General features: G+C 38.8%; 1 protein-coding gene across 1 annotated transcript in view; it reads right to left on the reverse strand.

Moving 5' to 3' along the window:
* Positions 1-19071, reverse strand: part of CFAP95 (cilia and flagella associated protein 95) — an 81812-nt gene that overhangs the window by 62518 nt on the left and 223 nt on the right. The gene's annotated exons all lie outside the window — the stretch shown is intronic.

Raw genomic sequence — 19071 nt, forward strand, 5'->3', positions numbered from 1 at the left:
AGAGCATTTGTTTATATGGTTTTATGAAATGCTTTGCTTTTCTAAAGAGAGTCTAATGGATGTTGAAAAACATATAACTGAAAGTACAGTGTTTTTAAAGATATAATAAAGAGGGGTAGGAATGATAGTACAGAGGATAGGGCAATTGCCTTGTATGCTGGTTTGATCACCTGAGCACTGCAAGGAGTAATTCCTGAGTGCAAAGACAGGAGTAACCCTGAGCACAAGCAGGTGTGGCCCCAAAACAAAACAAGTTAGTGATATAAAAATCCTCAAACTCCCATGAAAAAGTAATAAACTAAGAAAAAAACCTCCTCTATTCCTCAAAGTGTTGAGAATAGGGGGAAAAAACTGACTTACCAGATAGCGATATTTATTTTAAAAAAGTTAATAAAATAAGCTTTTAAAAATAAAAATATAATAGAAGAGGTATGAAGAGATTTACAGCAGGTAGAACATTTGCCTTGCATGCAGCTGACCTGGGTTCGGTCACTGGCATCCCATATGGTCCTCCTGAGCCCACCAAAAGTGTAAAGCCAGGAGTAAACCCTGAGCATAGTCTGGTATGGTCCCCAAACAAACAAAATATCGTAGGAAGAAAACAATTCTTTATTTTCGGCTTGGGGCCACACCTGGCAGTATTCAAATCTCACTCATCTTCTATATACTACACTAGAGATAGAACTAATTTGACTGTGTCTTATCTTAACAAGTGTCTTATCTGCTATGCTATATTTCTTGCTCTGAGAAGAAAGTTCTATGAGCATTTTGACTGAAGGACTGGCTCAATAATACACTGGGCAGGGTGTTTGTATTGCAAGCTGCCAACCCAGGTTTAATCCCTACATCCCATGTGGTCCACCTCCCCCCAGCACTGCTAGATCCCCTAATCACAAACCAGGATTAAACCCTGAGCACTGCCAGGTGTGTCTTTTACATGCAAAAAAGGGAAAAATAGGGTCCGGAGAGATAGCACAGCGGTGTTTGCCTTGCAAGCAGCCGATCCAGGACCAAAGGTGGTTGGTTCGAATCCCGGTGTCCCATATGGTCCTCCGTGCCTGCCAGGAGCTATTTTTGAGCAGACAGCCAGGAGGAACCCCTGAGCTGGATGTGGCCCCCCCCCAAAAAAAAAACATAAAAAGGGAAAAATAAATATAAATATTTATTTATATATAACCAAAATATAAATATCTTGGTTGAGTGATAATAAATAATAAAAGAGGAGGAATTGGAAGTTTGGAGAAGAGGAAAATTATTCTAATAAAGCTTTCTTGGATGAGAAAAAGGAAGCTACATCCAAAACCCCCTCAAGATATATGTTGTTATTCAGGGACAAGAAATCCAAGAATTCAATTATCCACTTATCCATCCACTTGTCTGTTCATCCATGTGTTCATTTATTTAGAAAATATTTTTTTTTGTGGTTTTTGGGTCACACCCGGCAGTGCTCAGGGGTTACTCCTGGCTCCATGCTCAGAAATTGCTCCTAGCAGGCACGGGGGACCATATGGGACGCTGGGATTCGAACCGATGACCTCTTGCATGAAAGGCAAATGCCTTACCTCCATGCTATCTCTCCAGCCCCTAGAAAATATTTTTAAATATAGACTACATGTCAGATATTTTCTAGATGCAGGGGACATAATGGAGAACAACCATGCTGTGGTCCTGCTTTCTCAAAGACAAATATATTGAACAAGATAACTCTATTACATGGTGAGTGGAGACAGAGCTATGGAAGCAACTTATATATATATATATATATATATATATATATATATATATATATATATATAAAAAAATCTGGATGTAGTCCCCAGCAGATTTATGTAGAACCTGCTCTCCCATCACTACCCAACCATAATTCCACACTCAGCCAACAGTTTCAAATTACATGCTTGACTCCCACATCTGAACAGGGTGGTGAATTTTGCACATCATCAGGAAATTAGTCCAGTGTGGGGCGACAGAATACCAGCACATGAGCTCTTTGCTGTCAGAGATGAGTTGAAAATTTCAAAACAAGGCACTGAAATAGCTCAATGAATTTCATGCAAGTTTTGAATTTGAGATCACAGGTTTTATCTTTATACATTGTTGTTGCATTAAATAATTAACGATGGGGCTGGATGGTGGATGATGCCATCCAGCCCACATGGCTCTGCAACCTCCATGCAGCCGGCGAGTTCCAGGCCCAGGTGAAATTACTCACTCACACGCAGCCATCAGGAAGAATCATCTTTATTCATGCCCTTGCCACCACAGGTGTGTGGCCTATGTCAACCTTTTAAGCACAGCTATATTTTGCTAGCCCTGCATCTTATCTCCTGTTAGCCATCTTCCCTTTGGGCTCCATGCGGCCCAAAGATCCAAAAGCCAGGAAGCCAAGCCGGGCCAAAAGAGAAACGGCAAAAGGGCCGAATCCCCTGGCTCAGAGGTTTATCTATCCTTTTCCAGACCCCTCCCAGAAATGGGAGGTCTTGCAGGTAGTTACACCTATTATCCGGTTCCCAAAACTCCTCCCAGATATGGGTGGGTCTTGGGGTACACCACACATTGTCTCCTGAATACTGCATGGAGAGATCCCTAAGAATTAAGATAGCACCAAATACCTATTAGATATAGATATAGACATATCATATTTTTGGAGTGTTAAACTTCCTTTCATTTATTTTTAAAATTAAAAGTTTTATTTAAGCGGGCCCGGAGAGATAGCACAGCGGTGTTTGCCTTGCAAGCAGCCGATCCAGGACCAAAGGTGGTTGGTTCGAATCCCGGTGTCCCATATGGTCCCCCGTGCCTGCCAGGAGCTATTTCTGAGCAGACAGCCAGGAGTAACCCCTGAGCACCGCTGGGTGTGGCTCAAAAACCAAAAAAAAAAAAAAAAAAAAGTTTTATTTAAGCGCCATGATTACAAACATAGTTTTAGTTGGATTTCAGTTATATAAAAGGATACCCCCTTCACCAGTGCAATATTCTCACCACCAATGCCCCCCTTTCCAACCTCCCCCAATCCTTGCCTATATTTGAGCCAGACATTCTATTTCTCTCACTCACTACCATTGTCTTGATAGATGTCAGTGTAGTTATTTCTCTAAATGAACTCACCACTCTGTGGTAAGCTTCATACCGTGGGCCAGTCCTTTCAGCTCTTATCTCTATTGTCTCTGGCTATTATTACAATAATGTCTTATATTTTTTCTTAAATCCCATAGATGATTGAGACTTTTTATTTTTATTTTTTTGCTTTTTGGGTCACACTCAGCAGTGTTCAGGGATTACTCCTGGCTTTATGCTCAGAAATCTCCCCTGGCAGGCTCAGGGGACTATATGGAATGTGGGGGTCGAACCACCATCCTTCTGCAAGAAAGGCAAACAGCTTACCTCCATGCTCTCTCTCCAGCCCCTGAGACTATTCTTTATCTTCTCTCTCCTTCTGACTTATTTCACTCAGCATAATAGTTTCCATCCATGTATAGGAAATTTTTATGACTTTATTTCTCCTGATGGCTGTATAGTATTTCATTGTGTCATTCATCTATTGTAGGGCATCTGGGTTGTTTGCAAATTCTGGCTATTGTAAATAGCACTGCAATGAATATAGGTGTGAAAGGGTATTTGTATTGTGTTTTTGTGTCTCTAGTTTATATCCCTAGGAGTGATACAGCTGGATCATTGGGAGCTCAACTTCCAGTTTTTTGAGGAATCTCCATATTGTATCCCAGAAAGGCTGGACTAAACAGCATTCTCACCAGCAGTGAATGAGAGTTCCTTTCTCACCACATCTCTGCCAGTACTGATTGTTCTTGTTGTTTGTGATGTTACCAGTCTCTGTGGCATGAGATGCTACCTCATTGTTGTTTTGATTTGCATCTCCCTGATGATTAGTGATGTGGAGCATTTTTCATATGTCTTTTGACCATTTGTATTTCTTCTTTAAAATTTGTTCATTTCTTCTCCCCATTTTTTGATAGCGTTAATTTTTTTCTTGTTAAGATCTGTCAGTACCTTGTATATCTTAGATATTAGCCCCTTATCTGATGAATATTGGGTGAATAGTCTTGCCCATTCTGTGTATGGCCTTTGTATCCTTTAAGGTGCAGAGACACTCAGCTTAATATAGTTCCAGCTGTTTGTCTCTGCTTCCACTTGTTTGAACAGTGGTATTTTCTTTTTGAAGATGCCTTTAGTCTCAATGTCATAGAGTGCTTTACCTATGTGTTCTTTTATATACATATGTATACAATGTATACATTTTTACTTTTGTTTTTTGTTTGTTTTTTTGTTTTTGTTTTTTTGCCACACCCAGTGACACTCGGGGGTTATTCCTGGCTATGAGCTCAGAAATCACTCCTGGCTTGTGGGACCATATGGGACACCTGCGGATCGAACTGCAGTCCGTCTTAGGCTAGCGTGCACAAGGCAGACACTCCTTACAGCTTGCGCCACTTCTTCAGCCCCACATTTTTACATTTATTTTATAAAACGATATTTGCCTTTCTATACTTTATAATATTATACCTTTTTAAAAATGTTCTGATTAATCCACTAGTTTAGTTTTGCTTTTGTTTGTTTGTGGGCTACTCCCAGCAGTAGGGGTTACTCCTGGTTCTGCATGCAGGACTCACTCCTTAGCAATGCTTGGAGGACCATATGGGATGCTGATTATCCAAACCAGGTCAGTTGAATCAAGAAAAGCACACCACCCACTGTTATCATTGCTTAGCCCTAATTCCTTAAAGTGAATTCACAATGTATAATAGACCACAGGTTTGAAAAGGTCCGAGAGATAGTACAAGGCTTTTGGTGTTTAGCTTGCATGTGGTCAACCTCGGTTAGAGACCCAACACCATAAATGATCTCCTGAGTTCTGTCAGGAGTAAACCCTATGTACTTTCATGTGTAGAAAGGGAGGAAAAAAGAAAAAGTAAGAAAGAGGAAGGAAGGGAAGGGAAGGGAAGGGAGAGGGAAGGGAGAGGGAAGGGAGAGGGAAGGGAGAGGGAAGGGAAAGGGAAGGGAGAGGGAGAGGGGAGGGAGAGGGGAGGGAGAGGGGAGGAGAGGGGAGGGAGAGGAGAGGGAGGGGGGGGAGGAAGGGGAGGGAGGGGAGAGGGGAGGGAGGGGAGAGGGGAGAGAGGGGGGAGGGGAGGAAGGGGAGGGAGGGGAGAGGGGAGAGAGGGGGGAGGGGAGGGGAGGGAGGGAGGGAGGAAGGAAGGAAGGAAGGAAGGAAGGAAGGAAGGAAGGAAGGAAGGAAGGAAGGAAGGAAGGAAGGAAGGAAGGAAGGAAGGAGGGAAGGAAGGAGGGAAGGAAGGAAGGAAGGAGGGAGGGAAGGAAGGAAGGAGGGAGGGAAGGAAGGAAGGAAAGGAGGGAGGGGAGGAAGAAAGGAAGGAAGGAAGAATGAAAGGAGGAAGGAAGAAGAAAGGAAGGAAGAAGGAAGGAAGGCAGGTAGGAAGGAAGAAAGAAAGGAAGGAAGGAGGGAAGGGGGAGGGAGGGAAAAAAGGAAGGAAGCAAATTATTCCAACCCAGTGTCACATTTGGCAGCATCTGGAGACACTTTCTATTTAAAGCATCATATCTGATAGAAATAGATAGCTAGTTTTTGTCTCAGGTTAGAGGTCAGTAATGCTGCCAAACACTGTACAGTGCACCAAATAGCCCCACCCCACACTCCAACATAGAAGTTTCTGAATTCACAAATACCAAGTCGAAGAATGCACTAGGAACTGTTGCAAAAGTCTTTTATATGATATTTAACAAGCATGAGCATTTTATTTCATAAAAATATCCCCTCATTTACAATTTTATAGAGTTAACATATATTGCTATCTTTTAATTTTAATGGGAACTTTAAAATATTTTTAAATGCTATCTACTAGAACTCTAAATAAAACTTGTAATACTAAGTCCCAGCAAAAAAGCAATACGCAAAACCTGCTACATTGTCCTTATAGTATATATAGCACCTTAGATTAGGAAAATGGTCATCACTGACCAGCATTGGTCTGACCTGCAGACCAGCTTTTATGGATATTTTTCAGACATGTATTTGACACCAAGTTGTCAGCAGCCAACTCAAGGTCAAAGCAGCTTGAACAATGGTATTCCATGCTGCTGAATGTAGCAAGTGCTATATCTTCAATGCCAAGCATGTTGTTATAGCTGACAATCTTACTGGAAGGCAGGCCTCTAAAACTGCAAAGCAGCTTGTTTCTACTAAGGAGTTTGTTCTGTTAAGCCCAGAGCTGAATGCTGTGACTAATATTTTACATGAGAAACCTTCATTATAAGAGAAGAAATTTGTTGCTTCTACACTCCAATAAGAGAAGTTGCAGGAAAATAGAACTTGACATTGGGAGAAAGTTGACAGGACAGGCTCATAGCAGTCAACTGTATAAACAGGAATATGAACCATGATGCTATTGTCATAAATATCACTTGAACTTATTTTAAAGGTGTTCAGTTGAATTTCAGAAAGCAAAGACCAGATGAACATCTCTGTGAAGAAATGATCAACATATCAAGCCAGTATACAACTTCTTTTCTGGTCACAATCTTATAGTTCTCTGAACTCCCCCCATCCCCAATCTTCAAATCTCCAGCGTTGCCCTGTCGATGTACCTTCATTTTTTTACCACACAGAGAAAAGTATAGGAATTACTCCTAACTCTGAGCTCAAGAATTAATTTTGGCAGTGCTCAGGGGACTATATCAGATGCCCAGGATCTAACCTAGGTAGGCTGCATGCAAGGCAATCACCCTACCCATTGTCCATTGCATTATCTCCTTGGACCCAGTCAATTGGTTTATGAGTTTGGATTTACAAGTGTTAGTAAACAATATCTGTGAGTTCCATTAAAAAAAAAAACAGGGGCTGGAGAGATAGCATGGAGGTAAGGCGTTTGCCTCTCATGCAGGAGGTCATCGGTTCGAATCCCGGCGTCCCATATATGGTCCTCCCGTGCCTGCCAGGAGCAATTTCTGAGCCTGGAGCCAGGAATAACCCCTGAGCACTGCCGGGTGTGACCCAAAAACCACAAAAAAAAAAAATCATAAGTGAGTACAAGTCTCAACAAACTTGATTCAGAGCTTCTTATGCAGGAGTCTGCAATTTCCTTCAGACTCCCCTAGTCATGTAAACCCAGTTCTGATGGAAGGCAAGAATGACATTAGGTACTAAGATTTTTCTATTAGGAAAGGGTTCAAGTTATACTCCAAGATTTCAAGTCTATGTGGAGAATGCAAAATGAGATCGCAAAGCAACAGGTATCTTTTATATTGATTTTAGTTATATTCATTAATAAATTTTTGTTTTGGAGTCAGAACCATTGTTACTTATTGCTTCCTCCTGGCTCTGAACTTGGGATTATTTGTGAAAGGACTCAGAGAGCCATTTAGGCCATTGGAGAATCAAACCAAGTTCAGACACAGGCCAGGCAATTGTCTTATCCATTGTACTATCTCTCCAGATCCTGAATTTGCCTCCTAATTGGACACAGGGATGATGATAATTTTAGTTTTGAGATCATAGTTACTGAGGAGATACTGCTAACTTTGTGCTTGGGGAAAAGGGGAATGGTCACTCCCAGAACTGCTCAGGGAACCATGCAACACCCAAAATCATCCTCAAGCTTCCAACATGAGAAATGTACATTCTAGCCTTTAGAACTATCCTCCCAAGTCCCAGAGATTATTTTTTATTCATCTTTATGATCTAAGTGTATGCTCATTTTATGTGTTCATTTAATCTTAAATAATTGATGAAATGACTTATATTTTGTTACTGTCACGTTAATATAAACACTGAAAGCAAATTCTGTCAAATGTGTCCATAAAGAGAAGAATATCGTAGCTCACATTTCAAAAACACACATAAAGAGAGAATGGTTATGCATAGAGATGCTAGTTATTTCTAACAAATTTCTGTCTCCAGAAGCATTATAAATCTATTTTCTGAATTTGAAACCTCTGAACATACATATACATAATACTGATTGTAAATGAGATTGATTTAAGCAATATCTGACATAAAACAATGAAAATCCAAGCTTTAGTTTCTGGTTCCTTCACAAGAGACATATTTTCTTTGCAGATTTTAAAGATGTTAAAGTCATTAAGACTCCAGATGGCAGAATACATTAATTTTAAATTTTAGAATTATTAATGGAATCTTAACTATTCTGTCAGCCATTATATTTTCTTATTTAAATCAAACCCATATAAGAAGAGGAATATATCTTTTCTACTGACTTTTATAATGACCTGTTATTTAGCACTTTAAAAGAAAATTATCTTTGAGAGTGCTGTTATTTCTTACTATTAAAGGCGTAAAAATAAAACAAAGACTGCAAAGAAGCATTTAACAGTCCTCTCTAAAGATTTTATAGGCAAATGATTTAAATTCCAAGTAACATTATTTGGTGGCACATCAATTAAATTAATAAATAAAAACTTTCAGATGTATTTGCACTCATAAAGAAAACTATGCCCTTGGGTGAAATGGTGACGTTTCAGTTTTGTGAAGTGGGACTTTGTTTTTAAATTGTCTTATGCTGTATAAGATTTGAAACCACCAAATTCTAAGCCTAAATGGCACTAAAAAGAAAACCATTTGCTGGAGACAGAAAATTGACATTTTTTTCTTCTCAGCAGTGCTATGCAAATAAGATCCATCAGTACTATGAATATTTTTTTTATAGAAAGTTCTTTAAATCAGGAACTGGAGCGAAAGCACAGCGGTAGGGCATTTGTCTTGCACAAGGTTGACCCAAGATGGACCTGGATTCGATCCCTGGCATCCCATATGGTCCCCCAAGCTAGGACCAATTTCTGAGTGCATAGCCAGGAGTAATCCCTGAGCATCATTGGGTGTGGTCCCAAAACAAACAAGCAAACAAAAAAGAAAGTTCTTTAAATCAGGAGGGTTCATGAATAATATTGGAAGAAAAGAAGAAGCATAAAATAGGAGCCTTTGTCTTTCTAAACACTTTAAATGTTAATATATGTTATCAGTCTGATTCATAGCCTAATATCTGAAGGGAAATGTACAGTATAATTGAATAACCCATGTGGGACATTTTTAGAGGAAAACAATATGAAATACATAGGAGTGATGAAAAACAAAACTTTATACAAACCAAGTTCAAGTATTCAACACCTACATCTATGAATCTATGACTCAACAACTACATCTCAAATATCATCTAGTCCTTGATACTTTTCAGAGTTGCTTTAGTTCTATCTTTCAGAAGCAGGTTATGTTAACTGTTCAAAGTAACTTTGGGTGGTGAAAGAAACAGCTTTGAGCCTGGAAAGATTGCCCCATGGATGGAACACATGCTTTACATGTGGAATCCCAAGTGCTTTATTCCAGTTTCCATACTGGATAATCCCCATGCACCACCAGCACCTGTGAGCACTGCTAGGTATGAGGAAAAAATTAAAAATAAATAATAAAAAATAGAGACCATGAAGAGTATATCACAGAATAGTAACGGTTATAATACAAAGAACCTTGATAATGTATCTAACATGAGTTATGAAAATGAAACTGGCCCCTTGCAAAAAAAAAAAAAGCAAACACCTAATTACATGTCTAAACGTGATAGTCTAAGATGACTTAAATATCCAGACCTGGATAATTTTATTTATTTACTTAAGAGTAACACCAAAAGGGGCCGGAGAGATAGCATGGAGGTAAAGTGTTTGTCTTGCATGCTCTGCAAGGTCATTGGTTCGAATCCTGGCATCCCATATGGTCCCCCGAACCTGCCAGGAGCGATTTCTGAGCCTGGAGCCAGGAATAACTACTGAGCACTGCCGGATGTGACCCAACCCCGCCCCCCCCAAAAAAAGAGTCACACCAAAAGATCGTATTAGTCCACTTCAATGAAGACTTCTGTGAATCTGAGTAAGCAATGGGCATTGACTAGATAATAAAACGTTCTTTGGTTTGAAATAAATTCATTTTATTCACATCAGAAACAGATTGAGCTAACCTTTCTTCTGGAATATAATCTAAATATAGAATAGGTTTTCATTATTAGGAGAAATATATGAATAAGCAATTTTTTCTCTTTTTTTTATCAAAATGCAACAAGTGAAAAGAATTTGAAATTTTAAATTCTGGCAAAATCAGAATTGTCAGAGTGACAATCTCCAAATTGTATGATAAGCAAATATTAAAAGATGTTGCACATAGCCAACCTGGGTTCAATGTCTGGAACTCTATATGGTCCCCTGAGCCAGCCAGGATTGATTCCTGAGTACAGAGTCAGGGGTAATCCCTGAGAACCTTTGGGTGCAAGCTCACACATGTGCGTGTGCGTGCGCGCACACACACACACACACACACACACACACACACACACACAAGCTATAGCAAAAAATCTTGGCAAGGAGATCAACTCTAGACTGGAGGTGAAAACCTAGAGAGCTAATTAAATCGCATATCCATATTTTCATACTTACAGAGATAAATGAGTTTTTTTAAAACAATGGACAGTGCTAGATTAAATAACACTAAAATATTTAAAGAAAATCTATTGGTAAAGCACTCACAAAGTTCAGTAGCAAAAACAAACAAACAAGAATTACAAAATAGAATAAGATATACTAGTGGCTCTTTAGAATATTTTGTGTTTTTCCCTGACAACTAAATACTCTCTTATACAGTGACGATTCTAACCACTTTTTATCTTCTCTTTATGAGCTGTTCAACAAGGAATTTTGTTTTTCCCTGACAACTAAATACTCTCTTATACAGTGACGATTCTAACCACTTTTTATCTTCTCTTTATGAGCTGTTCAACAAGGAATTTTGTTTTTCCCTGACAACTAAATACTCTCTTATACAGTGACGATTCTAACCACTTTTTATCTTCTCTTTATGAGCTGTTCAACAAGGAATTTTGGTGAAAGAGTCCCCCAGTTTAGTGCTTATGATTGAACCATGTCATGGGGATTATTGGACTTGTTCTTATGGCCCCCATATGCACCAATAACGCCATGTGGCATTGCTCCTTTTTTGCATAGGCACATTAAAATGAGAAAATACTATACATACAAATAAGATCCTATCTAATAGAGATTGGAATACACAAATCTTGTAGTGCAAAGGGACCTTACACCCTGAACATTGACCTAATGACCTGGCACAGGCCTCAGAAGAATGGGCATTCTTCATTCACCCCTGATCTAGAGAAGACATCCACAAAATATCCAGATTTGTCTATAACATCACCTGGAAGCAATCCTCTACCACGGAAGACCCTACCACTGCTCAGACATCGACCTCCTCAAAAGAGACTTCCCTTAACACTGAGAAGACTTAACAACAACGACCTGCTTACAGGACAGGGCTTCCTGCATTGCCCTTTAATGGTGAGGTGAAATGAGAGGACGCTCCACATCTTGACTTCTATGTAGGATATGCAGATTCCAGGATCTTTAATACAGAAACATGACACCAACAACAGAGACTGTATGAAAAGTGTGTTCACACTACGGACAATGTCTTGGATTGGACGATCTAACTTGCCTGGAGCCTAGAGTTGGTCTTATGCCAGGAAACTTCAGGGGTAGGGTCTCTTTGTATTTAGGCCAAGGTTATTCCTTTCCATGCCTCTCATATTTTGGTGGGCCTATGCAAACAACAATTGCCACTCTAACAACGTTTTTACTGTGCTCCTTTAACTCTAATCCTTAAAAAAAATCCACTTAAAATTTGAGGTTAACTTAAGCTAATATGCATGTACAGGGAAATGTAAAAAATACTATGCCTCTAATGTTTAAGGAGTTACATAAGTTTTATGGCTTTAGATTGTCTTGTGTGCTGTTAAGAAATATTATAATGTGTTACAATCTGGGGACTTGAGGGACAAAGTAATTGTACATGGATTCTATTTTGTTTGTCTTAATGTTCTTTGGCTGAAAGTTCAAAGTTAAGATATCAGCAAGGGGACTTCTGAGAATTATGATATGGGTGATTGTCCTTCCACTGTAACTTTACCTTGTCCTCTTTCTTTGCATCTTTGTTCTCATAATTAAAAATAAAAAAATTTTAAAAAAAGACATACTAGTGGCTAGTTGGCATGTAAAAATATGTTCAGCTTAATATCAGGGAAATGGAAATTGAAACAAAAGTGATATATCAACTCTAGGTGTGACCTAGAATAAAGTGGCCATACTCAGAAAAGAAGAAAGAAAAGGCTATAATACAAATATAAAGATAAACATCAGGACTCCATGACACTTACACTTGACAATACCCTAGAAACCTACATTAAAAAGCTTGAGGCTAGTCAGAAAGTCCCAAGTGGAGGTAGTTTGGGAAAAGCCCTATAAAACCTTTAACTTTGTAAAGGCAAACAGCAAAAGCAAATATTCTTCATCTTAGGGATTTCTCTACATCCCATTATAGGATGTGTACTTTAACCTCATAGAAAATGAAAAATAGAAAATTCAAAATGAAAAATCTCTCTGCATTATAGGAGAGAGATTACCATAGGTAACCTGATACACAAAGAAAAATATAATTCCTGTCTTTCTTTGACCATCATTACAATCAGGAAATGTCTAACTTTTAAGTCCTGTGTTTACCAAATTTAAGTATAATCACAGAGCCAGGGGTACACCATGAGCGTTGCCAGGTTTTGTTCAAAAATAAAAACAAGTAAACAAAAAAGTAGAAATTATGTCATTTCTGCACTGAAACATTAAAACTGTTATACCATTCTAAACTCTTCCCACTCATTCAAGCAATTGATATTTTGTAGAGCAGAGGTTTTCTGTTTCTGGTCCAAGAACCATCATATATATATATATATATATATATATATATATATATATATATATATATATCAAGTTTCCAGCAACTTGCAAATGAAGTTACTGCTTCTTAATACAAAGTCTTCCTGGATCCTTTAGGTACACTAATATATCGCTACATAAATATTTTCTTATTAAAATTATTTCTATTTCTGCTTTAGTGTTAGTTCATAAGTGTATGAAGGTTGAAAAATGTCTATGGAGATTAATTCAAGTGTCAAATAGGATGCCTACTAGCTAACAAATGCCTATGACTTTGTATATGCATTATGTGTATGTCACTAACATTTTTGGAACTATTTTAACTTAGAAATCAGTTCTAGAGGCCGGAGTGATGGCACAACGGTAGGGCACTTGCCTTGCATGCAGCTGACCCGGGACTGAAGCGGTTTGATCCCCTGGCGTCTCATACAGTCCTCCAAGCCAGGATAAATTTCTGTGCTCATATTCAGGAGTAACCCCTGAGTGTCACCGAGTGTGGACCAAAATAAAATATATATATCAGCTTTAGAAGTGGGAGTGTACTATTCTAATAAAAATCTAAAATGAAAACAAAATGAAGGCATTGACTATAGTCTAGGAAAATAACTGAAAATTTATATCAGAGTTTAGAAAGGACAAACAATTCATAAGCACACAGTCAAATCATGTATCTAGAAAGACTGGCAAAAATTGCAAAACATTAAATTTGTATGAAAATGTTATTTACTATTTTTTAATATTGTTGGCTATGTGAGAAATGATTTTAAACAGTACAAGTTAATATTTCACTTATATTGAATGATCTATGTCTGATGAGTTTTTTTGTTTTGTTTTAGGGCAACACCCAGTGATGCTCAGGGATTACTCCTCGCTCTGCACGCAGAAATCACTCATGGCAGTGGTCAGGGAACCATATGGGAAGCAGAGGATCAAACGAAGGTGGGCCTTGTGCAAGGTAAATGCCTTAACCACTGCACTATTGCTTGGGCCCCTGGGATAAAGAAAAAAGATATATATTCAAGAACATGTTTCTCATGCTCACCAATTATAACCAATAACAACATAAAGCTGATTCCGAGAGAGCAGTAAAGAGGTAAAATGAAGTGCAGATCATCTTTTTCCTTCTTGGGCTAGTTAAAGTTGAGTGTTTCACTTGTAGCCAAAAGAATTCTGAGCAGTAGACATCATTTCATAGAGATACCACAGATTGATAAGGTAACATCCCAGATAAAATCAGCAAAGTTAATAGTTCTGGCTCTGACACTATTAAAACCCATGGACCTAAGTATCCCAGTATCCACAGACTCAACTTTGTTGTTGTTGTTGTTGTTTTAAACAAAATGCCACTAAATCCCATATTCCTTTTACCTCTCTCTTCTCTATTTACACCCTAGCCTAGAAAATGATCAATAAAAGAAATCATGCTTGAGAAAAGACACTCGTGTCTATCTGTGAAAGATTACAAGAATATTTAGGCAAAAAACAGGTCAGGTGAGTGTTTTCTGTGACTCAGTGAGAGAAGGTCCCAAGAGCTTAGAATGGTGGAGCAGCAAGAGCTGGGTTGGGGCCTGAGAGAAAATCAGAAGCCTTTTCTATTTGTCATGAACTAATCAGCCCTGTAATGCCAGTCGTCGCGACCCACTTGCCAATGCGGAGGAGCATCCGAGGAGGGCCTGGAAAGCTGTGACTGGAGAGTCCTTATAAATTGGAAATTTGAAAATAGAGAACCCAAGAAACTGAGGAAGAACAAGAAGTTGGAAGTCCAAATCAAGACTAGATAATCCACCAACATCTACTTCTATCACCTCTTCAATCATCCGAGGCACGAAATCTTTCCTAGAAGACCCATATTTCCATTATAGCACTAGTATAATTTGTGCTTTGTTAGAGCAGTGATTTAATAAGCAGAGAATTTCTTCCTACAAAAGTTTGGGATCACCAAATATCATAGTCATTTAAGAAAAAGGATCTGGATTTTCATAACCATAATCCCCTATACAGCTGTTCTTATTTTTTGTTTTCTTTTGGGGGGGCACACTCGTTTAATGCTCAGGGGTTACTCCTGGCTATGCGCTCAGAAATCGCTCCTGGCTTGGGGGGGCCATATGGGACTCCAGGGGAATGAACCTTCGTTTGTCCTAGGCTAGCACTTGCAAGGCAGATACCTTACCTCTAGCACCACCTCTCAGGCCTCATTTTTGTTTTTTTGTTTTTGTTTTTGTTTTTGTTTTTGTTATTATTGTTCTGTTCTTATTTTTTTACTCTATCTGATTAATTTTATGTAGTCATCTTGACTGAACTTGAGATTTAATAGTATCGTCCACAAGACTCAACTTTCTGAAAATCAGTTAGTGTTTTCAGAAGTAATGTCACTAATCTACTAAGTACAATCCAGTTGGGGACTAAGCAGGAGGCCACACAGTGTAAGTCCCTGGGCAGCTGCTCAGCCCATTGGCTTCCTTCAGCTCAGGCACCGAGTTCTACTCAACTAGAGGCTGAATTCATGAGCCAGCTGTTCCACATTTATGTGAGACAGGCTTGGGCTTCTGCAGAGGTGGCCCCAGGACCATATCTATTCTTGTCTCGTTTCTCATATAATCCTGAACCAAATCCATTTTCTTTCTACCCCACACTGGGAGAAGCCTGTCTTTGGACTCACTGTCTTTATACTGAGAATTGCTTCCTTTTTTCGGTGGAGTGCTGAGCTAGGCCTACCCAAAGCACAAATAGCTTATGAGAGCACCTTGAAACCAAGGTGTCAATTCTGCCCATGAACCAAAGAATTAAGAGTCAGCCCCAGAAGGTGAAGGAGCAGATATACATGGCCCTGAGCTTCTCAGCAGGACACTTTCAGCTGAGGATCCAGCAGGCTGGAGACTGAGATCTATGGTGCTGGAGATTTCCAAGATGCTCTCCTCCTCTGCAACCTCAGGCACCCGCTGCTCTTGAATTCGAGCCATGACTGCTGGGTGGGTACACAAGTGTCCACTTGGGAATTTTTATTTATATTCCCTCTTCCCAATAAATGTAATCTTTTTTTGTCTCATTTACTTACAATAAAGGATGTTTTTATAGAAAAGAAAAAAGGCAGAGGTACTTGGACACAATGATAAACCAGGCACCACAAGGAAATCCCTATCCTATAACACCACTTTACAAGAGTTAGTCTTGCAAATGAAACTGCTCTATTTTTAGATAATGTCAGTTGAGTGAAATTAAGTGGTCAAGACACCACAATTCTATAATCACTAGCTTACAGGAAAAGAATACAACTAGAATTTTATAGGAAAGTGTAGCTTTCAAAAAAATATAGATAGGGATAAAGGATTGCAGAGTCTACTGGATTTCATCTTGAACCAGATAATACAGGGTGCTTTTCCCAAATTACTATGTTTGAACATATTTGTGGGTCTGTGTGTAGGTTAAGAAATAAGAATGTAAGGCAGATTAAAAATAACTTTGGCATAGGATCTACTATTAAAGAACACGGACAAGAATGAAAGAGTGGTTAAACCAAACAAACATGAATAGTTTGGCTATTTTTTTGCTCAACAAACTAGTAATTAAAAAGATATTTTTAAAACCTTATAATAAACCATTTCCAGAGACTCAGATTCTGTAAGAGATAAAGTAGTGTTTTTAAATTCTGATAGTTTAGAGAATATTTGCTACAGGGGGTAAGTTATGAAAAATAATTTAAATTTTTTCCTTTTTTGGGGGGGACACCCATTTGATGCTCAGGGGTTACTCCTGGCTAAATGCTCAGAAATTGCCCCTGGCTTGGGGGGACCATATGGGATGCCAGGGGATTGAACTGTGGTCCTTCCTTGGCTAGCACTTGTAAGGCAGACACCTTACCCCTAGCGCCACCTCTCCAGCCCCAATAATTTAAAATTTTAAGTGATTTTTGTATTCCTATATTTTAGCTTATGTTTTTATTATGGTAAATGTTAAGGTGTAAAAGAGAAAAAAATTAAAATAACAAATAATCTCTAACTCCTGCTTTGAGTACTAGTGTGTGTGTGTTGCTAGTATCATTCTCCTGTCTCTATAGGGGGAGATCCAAATCAAAACAACAATGAGGTACTGTCTCATGCCACAGAGATTGGCATATATCACAATAACAAGATCAGTGCTGGCAGGGATGTGGCAAGAAAGGAACTCTAATTCACTGCTGGTGGGAATGCTGTCTAGTCTGGCCTTTCTAGAACAATATGGAGATTCCTCAAAAAACTGGAAATTGAGCTTCCATATGATCCAACACTACCACTTCTAGGGATGTTCCCTAAGAACACAAAAACACAGTGCAAAAATGCCCTCTTCACTCCTATGTTCATCAAAGCTCTATTTACAAAAGCTAGAATCTGGAAACAACCCAGATATCCAAAAACAGATGAATGGCTAAAGAAATGGTGGTACATCTATGCAGCTGTTAGGAAAAATGTAGTCATAAAATTTGCCTAAACATGGATGGATATGAAGACTATTATGCTGAGTGAAGTGAGTTAAAGGGAGAGAAATAGACACAAAATAGTCTCATTAATCTGTGGGAATTTTGGGGGGGTTGGTTTTTGGGTCACACCCAGCAGTGCTAAGGGGTTACTCCTGGCTCTTCACTCAGGAAACGCTCCTGGCAGGCTCGGGGGACCATATGGGGTGCCAGGATTCGAACCACCAACCTTCTGAATGCAAGGCAAATGCCTTACCTCCATGCTATCTCTCAGGTCCCCTAATCTGTGGGATTAAAAAAAATAATAAAAGACAGCATGGCAATAATACACAGAGGCAATAGATATGAGGGCAGGAAGAACCAGTCCATGATATGAAGCTTACCACAAAGAGTGGTGAATGCAGTTGCATAGTTAGTAAAATAACTGCACTGACAACTAACATGACACCAATAGTGGAGAGAGAAATAGAATGTTTGTCTTGAATATAGGCGGGGTGTGGAAGGGAGAGGAAAATGTGGGGCATTGGTGTCAGGAAAGTTGCACTGGTGAAAGAGGGCATACATTCTATGATTGAAACCCATCTATGAACATGTTTGTAATTATGATGCTTAAATTATGTTTGGGGTTTTTTGTTTTTTTGGGGGGTGTGTGTCACACCGGCAGTGCTCAGGGGTTATTCCTGGCTCTGTGCTCAGAAATTGTTCCTGGCAGGCTTGGGAGACCATATGGATGCCAGGATTTGAACCACCATCCTTCTGCATGCAAGGCAATTGCCCTACCTCCATGTTATCTCTCCAGTATCTAAATTATGTTTAAAAAACTAGAATTTCTGTCTAGCAAAAATCTTCAAAAAGTAACCTAGCTTAGTCCTAGGTAATGTGAAGAACTCTAAAAACAATAGTGGTAATGGGTAGGGAATTTACCTTGAATACAGTCAACCCAGATTCAATCTCTGGCATCTGATATGGCACTCAGAGTCTGCCAGGAGTGAAAACTTGAGTGCAGTCAGGAATAAACACTACTGGGTATGGCCCCCAAAAATTGGTAGTTAAATACAGAAGTGGGGGGGTGAAAAATACAGAAACTAATGTAGCACAATGAAATTCATCTCCACTTTTTACTTCAGTACAATAAGGAAATCCTGATACTTGAAGTTCAGTTCTCCTTTGAATGTGGAGTACTTGTATATGTCCAGACATCCTAAGAGTGTCTAAAGAATGCTATGGATAGTACTTTATTTTTCCCCTTCACCCAAAAATTTTGTGTGAAAAACTTTAAAACCTATCCAACAATTATTATTTTATATCTGATTATTATATTATATCCAAAATTATTATATTTTAATTTTTTCTTTTGTGTGTGTAATAGAGGAAATAAATTGCCCAGGTTCTTTTATTTAGGACATAAGCAGGAGAAAAAAGTAATTAAAATTATATATATGTGTATACATGTGCATATATGTATATATATGTGTGTATATATGTACATATATATTTAACCAGAGCCTTAAACTCATTGTTGCCATAGAAATCAAAGCATGAACATAACTATGGAGACTGGAAATTTTTTAATTTAAATTTTCATTTAGGTGTTTTCTAGGGACTGCACATGGGAAGGCTCTTCACACTCAAAATCTCACTCACACCCACTGTATCTTTCCTTTGAAGATGTTTGCTTTTTTTCCTTTTCTTTCTCCTCATTGCTCTTTAGTCTCTTTCTTTCTCTAGTCTCATTACTTTTCTGTTCTTTTTACTTCTGCCTCTTACCTTCTTTTCTCCTACTCTGTTTATAATATGTCCAACTTTGTTCCTATGCT

This window comes from Suncus etruscus, chromosome 3 (genome assembly GCF_024139225.1).
Source record: "Suncus etruscus isolate mSunEtr1 chromosome 3, mSunEtr1.pri.cur, whole genome shotgun sequence".
In the NCBI taxonomy this organism is placed as follows: domain Eukaryota; kingdom Metazoa; phylum Chordata; class Mammalia; order Eulipotyphla; family Soricidae; genus Suncus; species Suncus etruscus.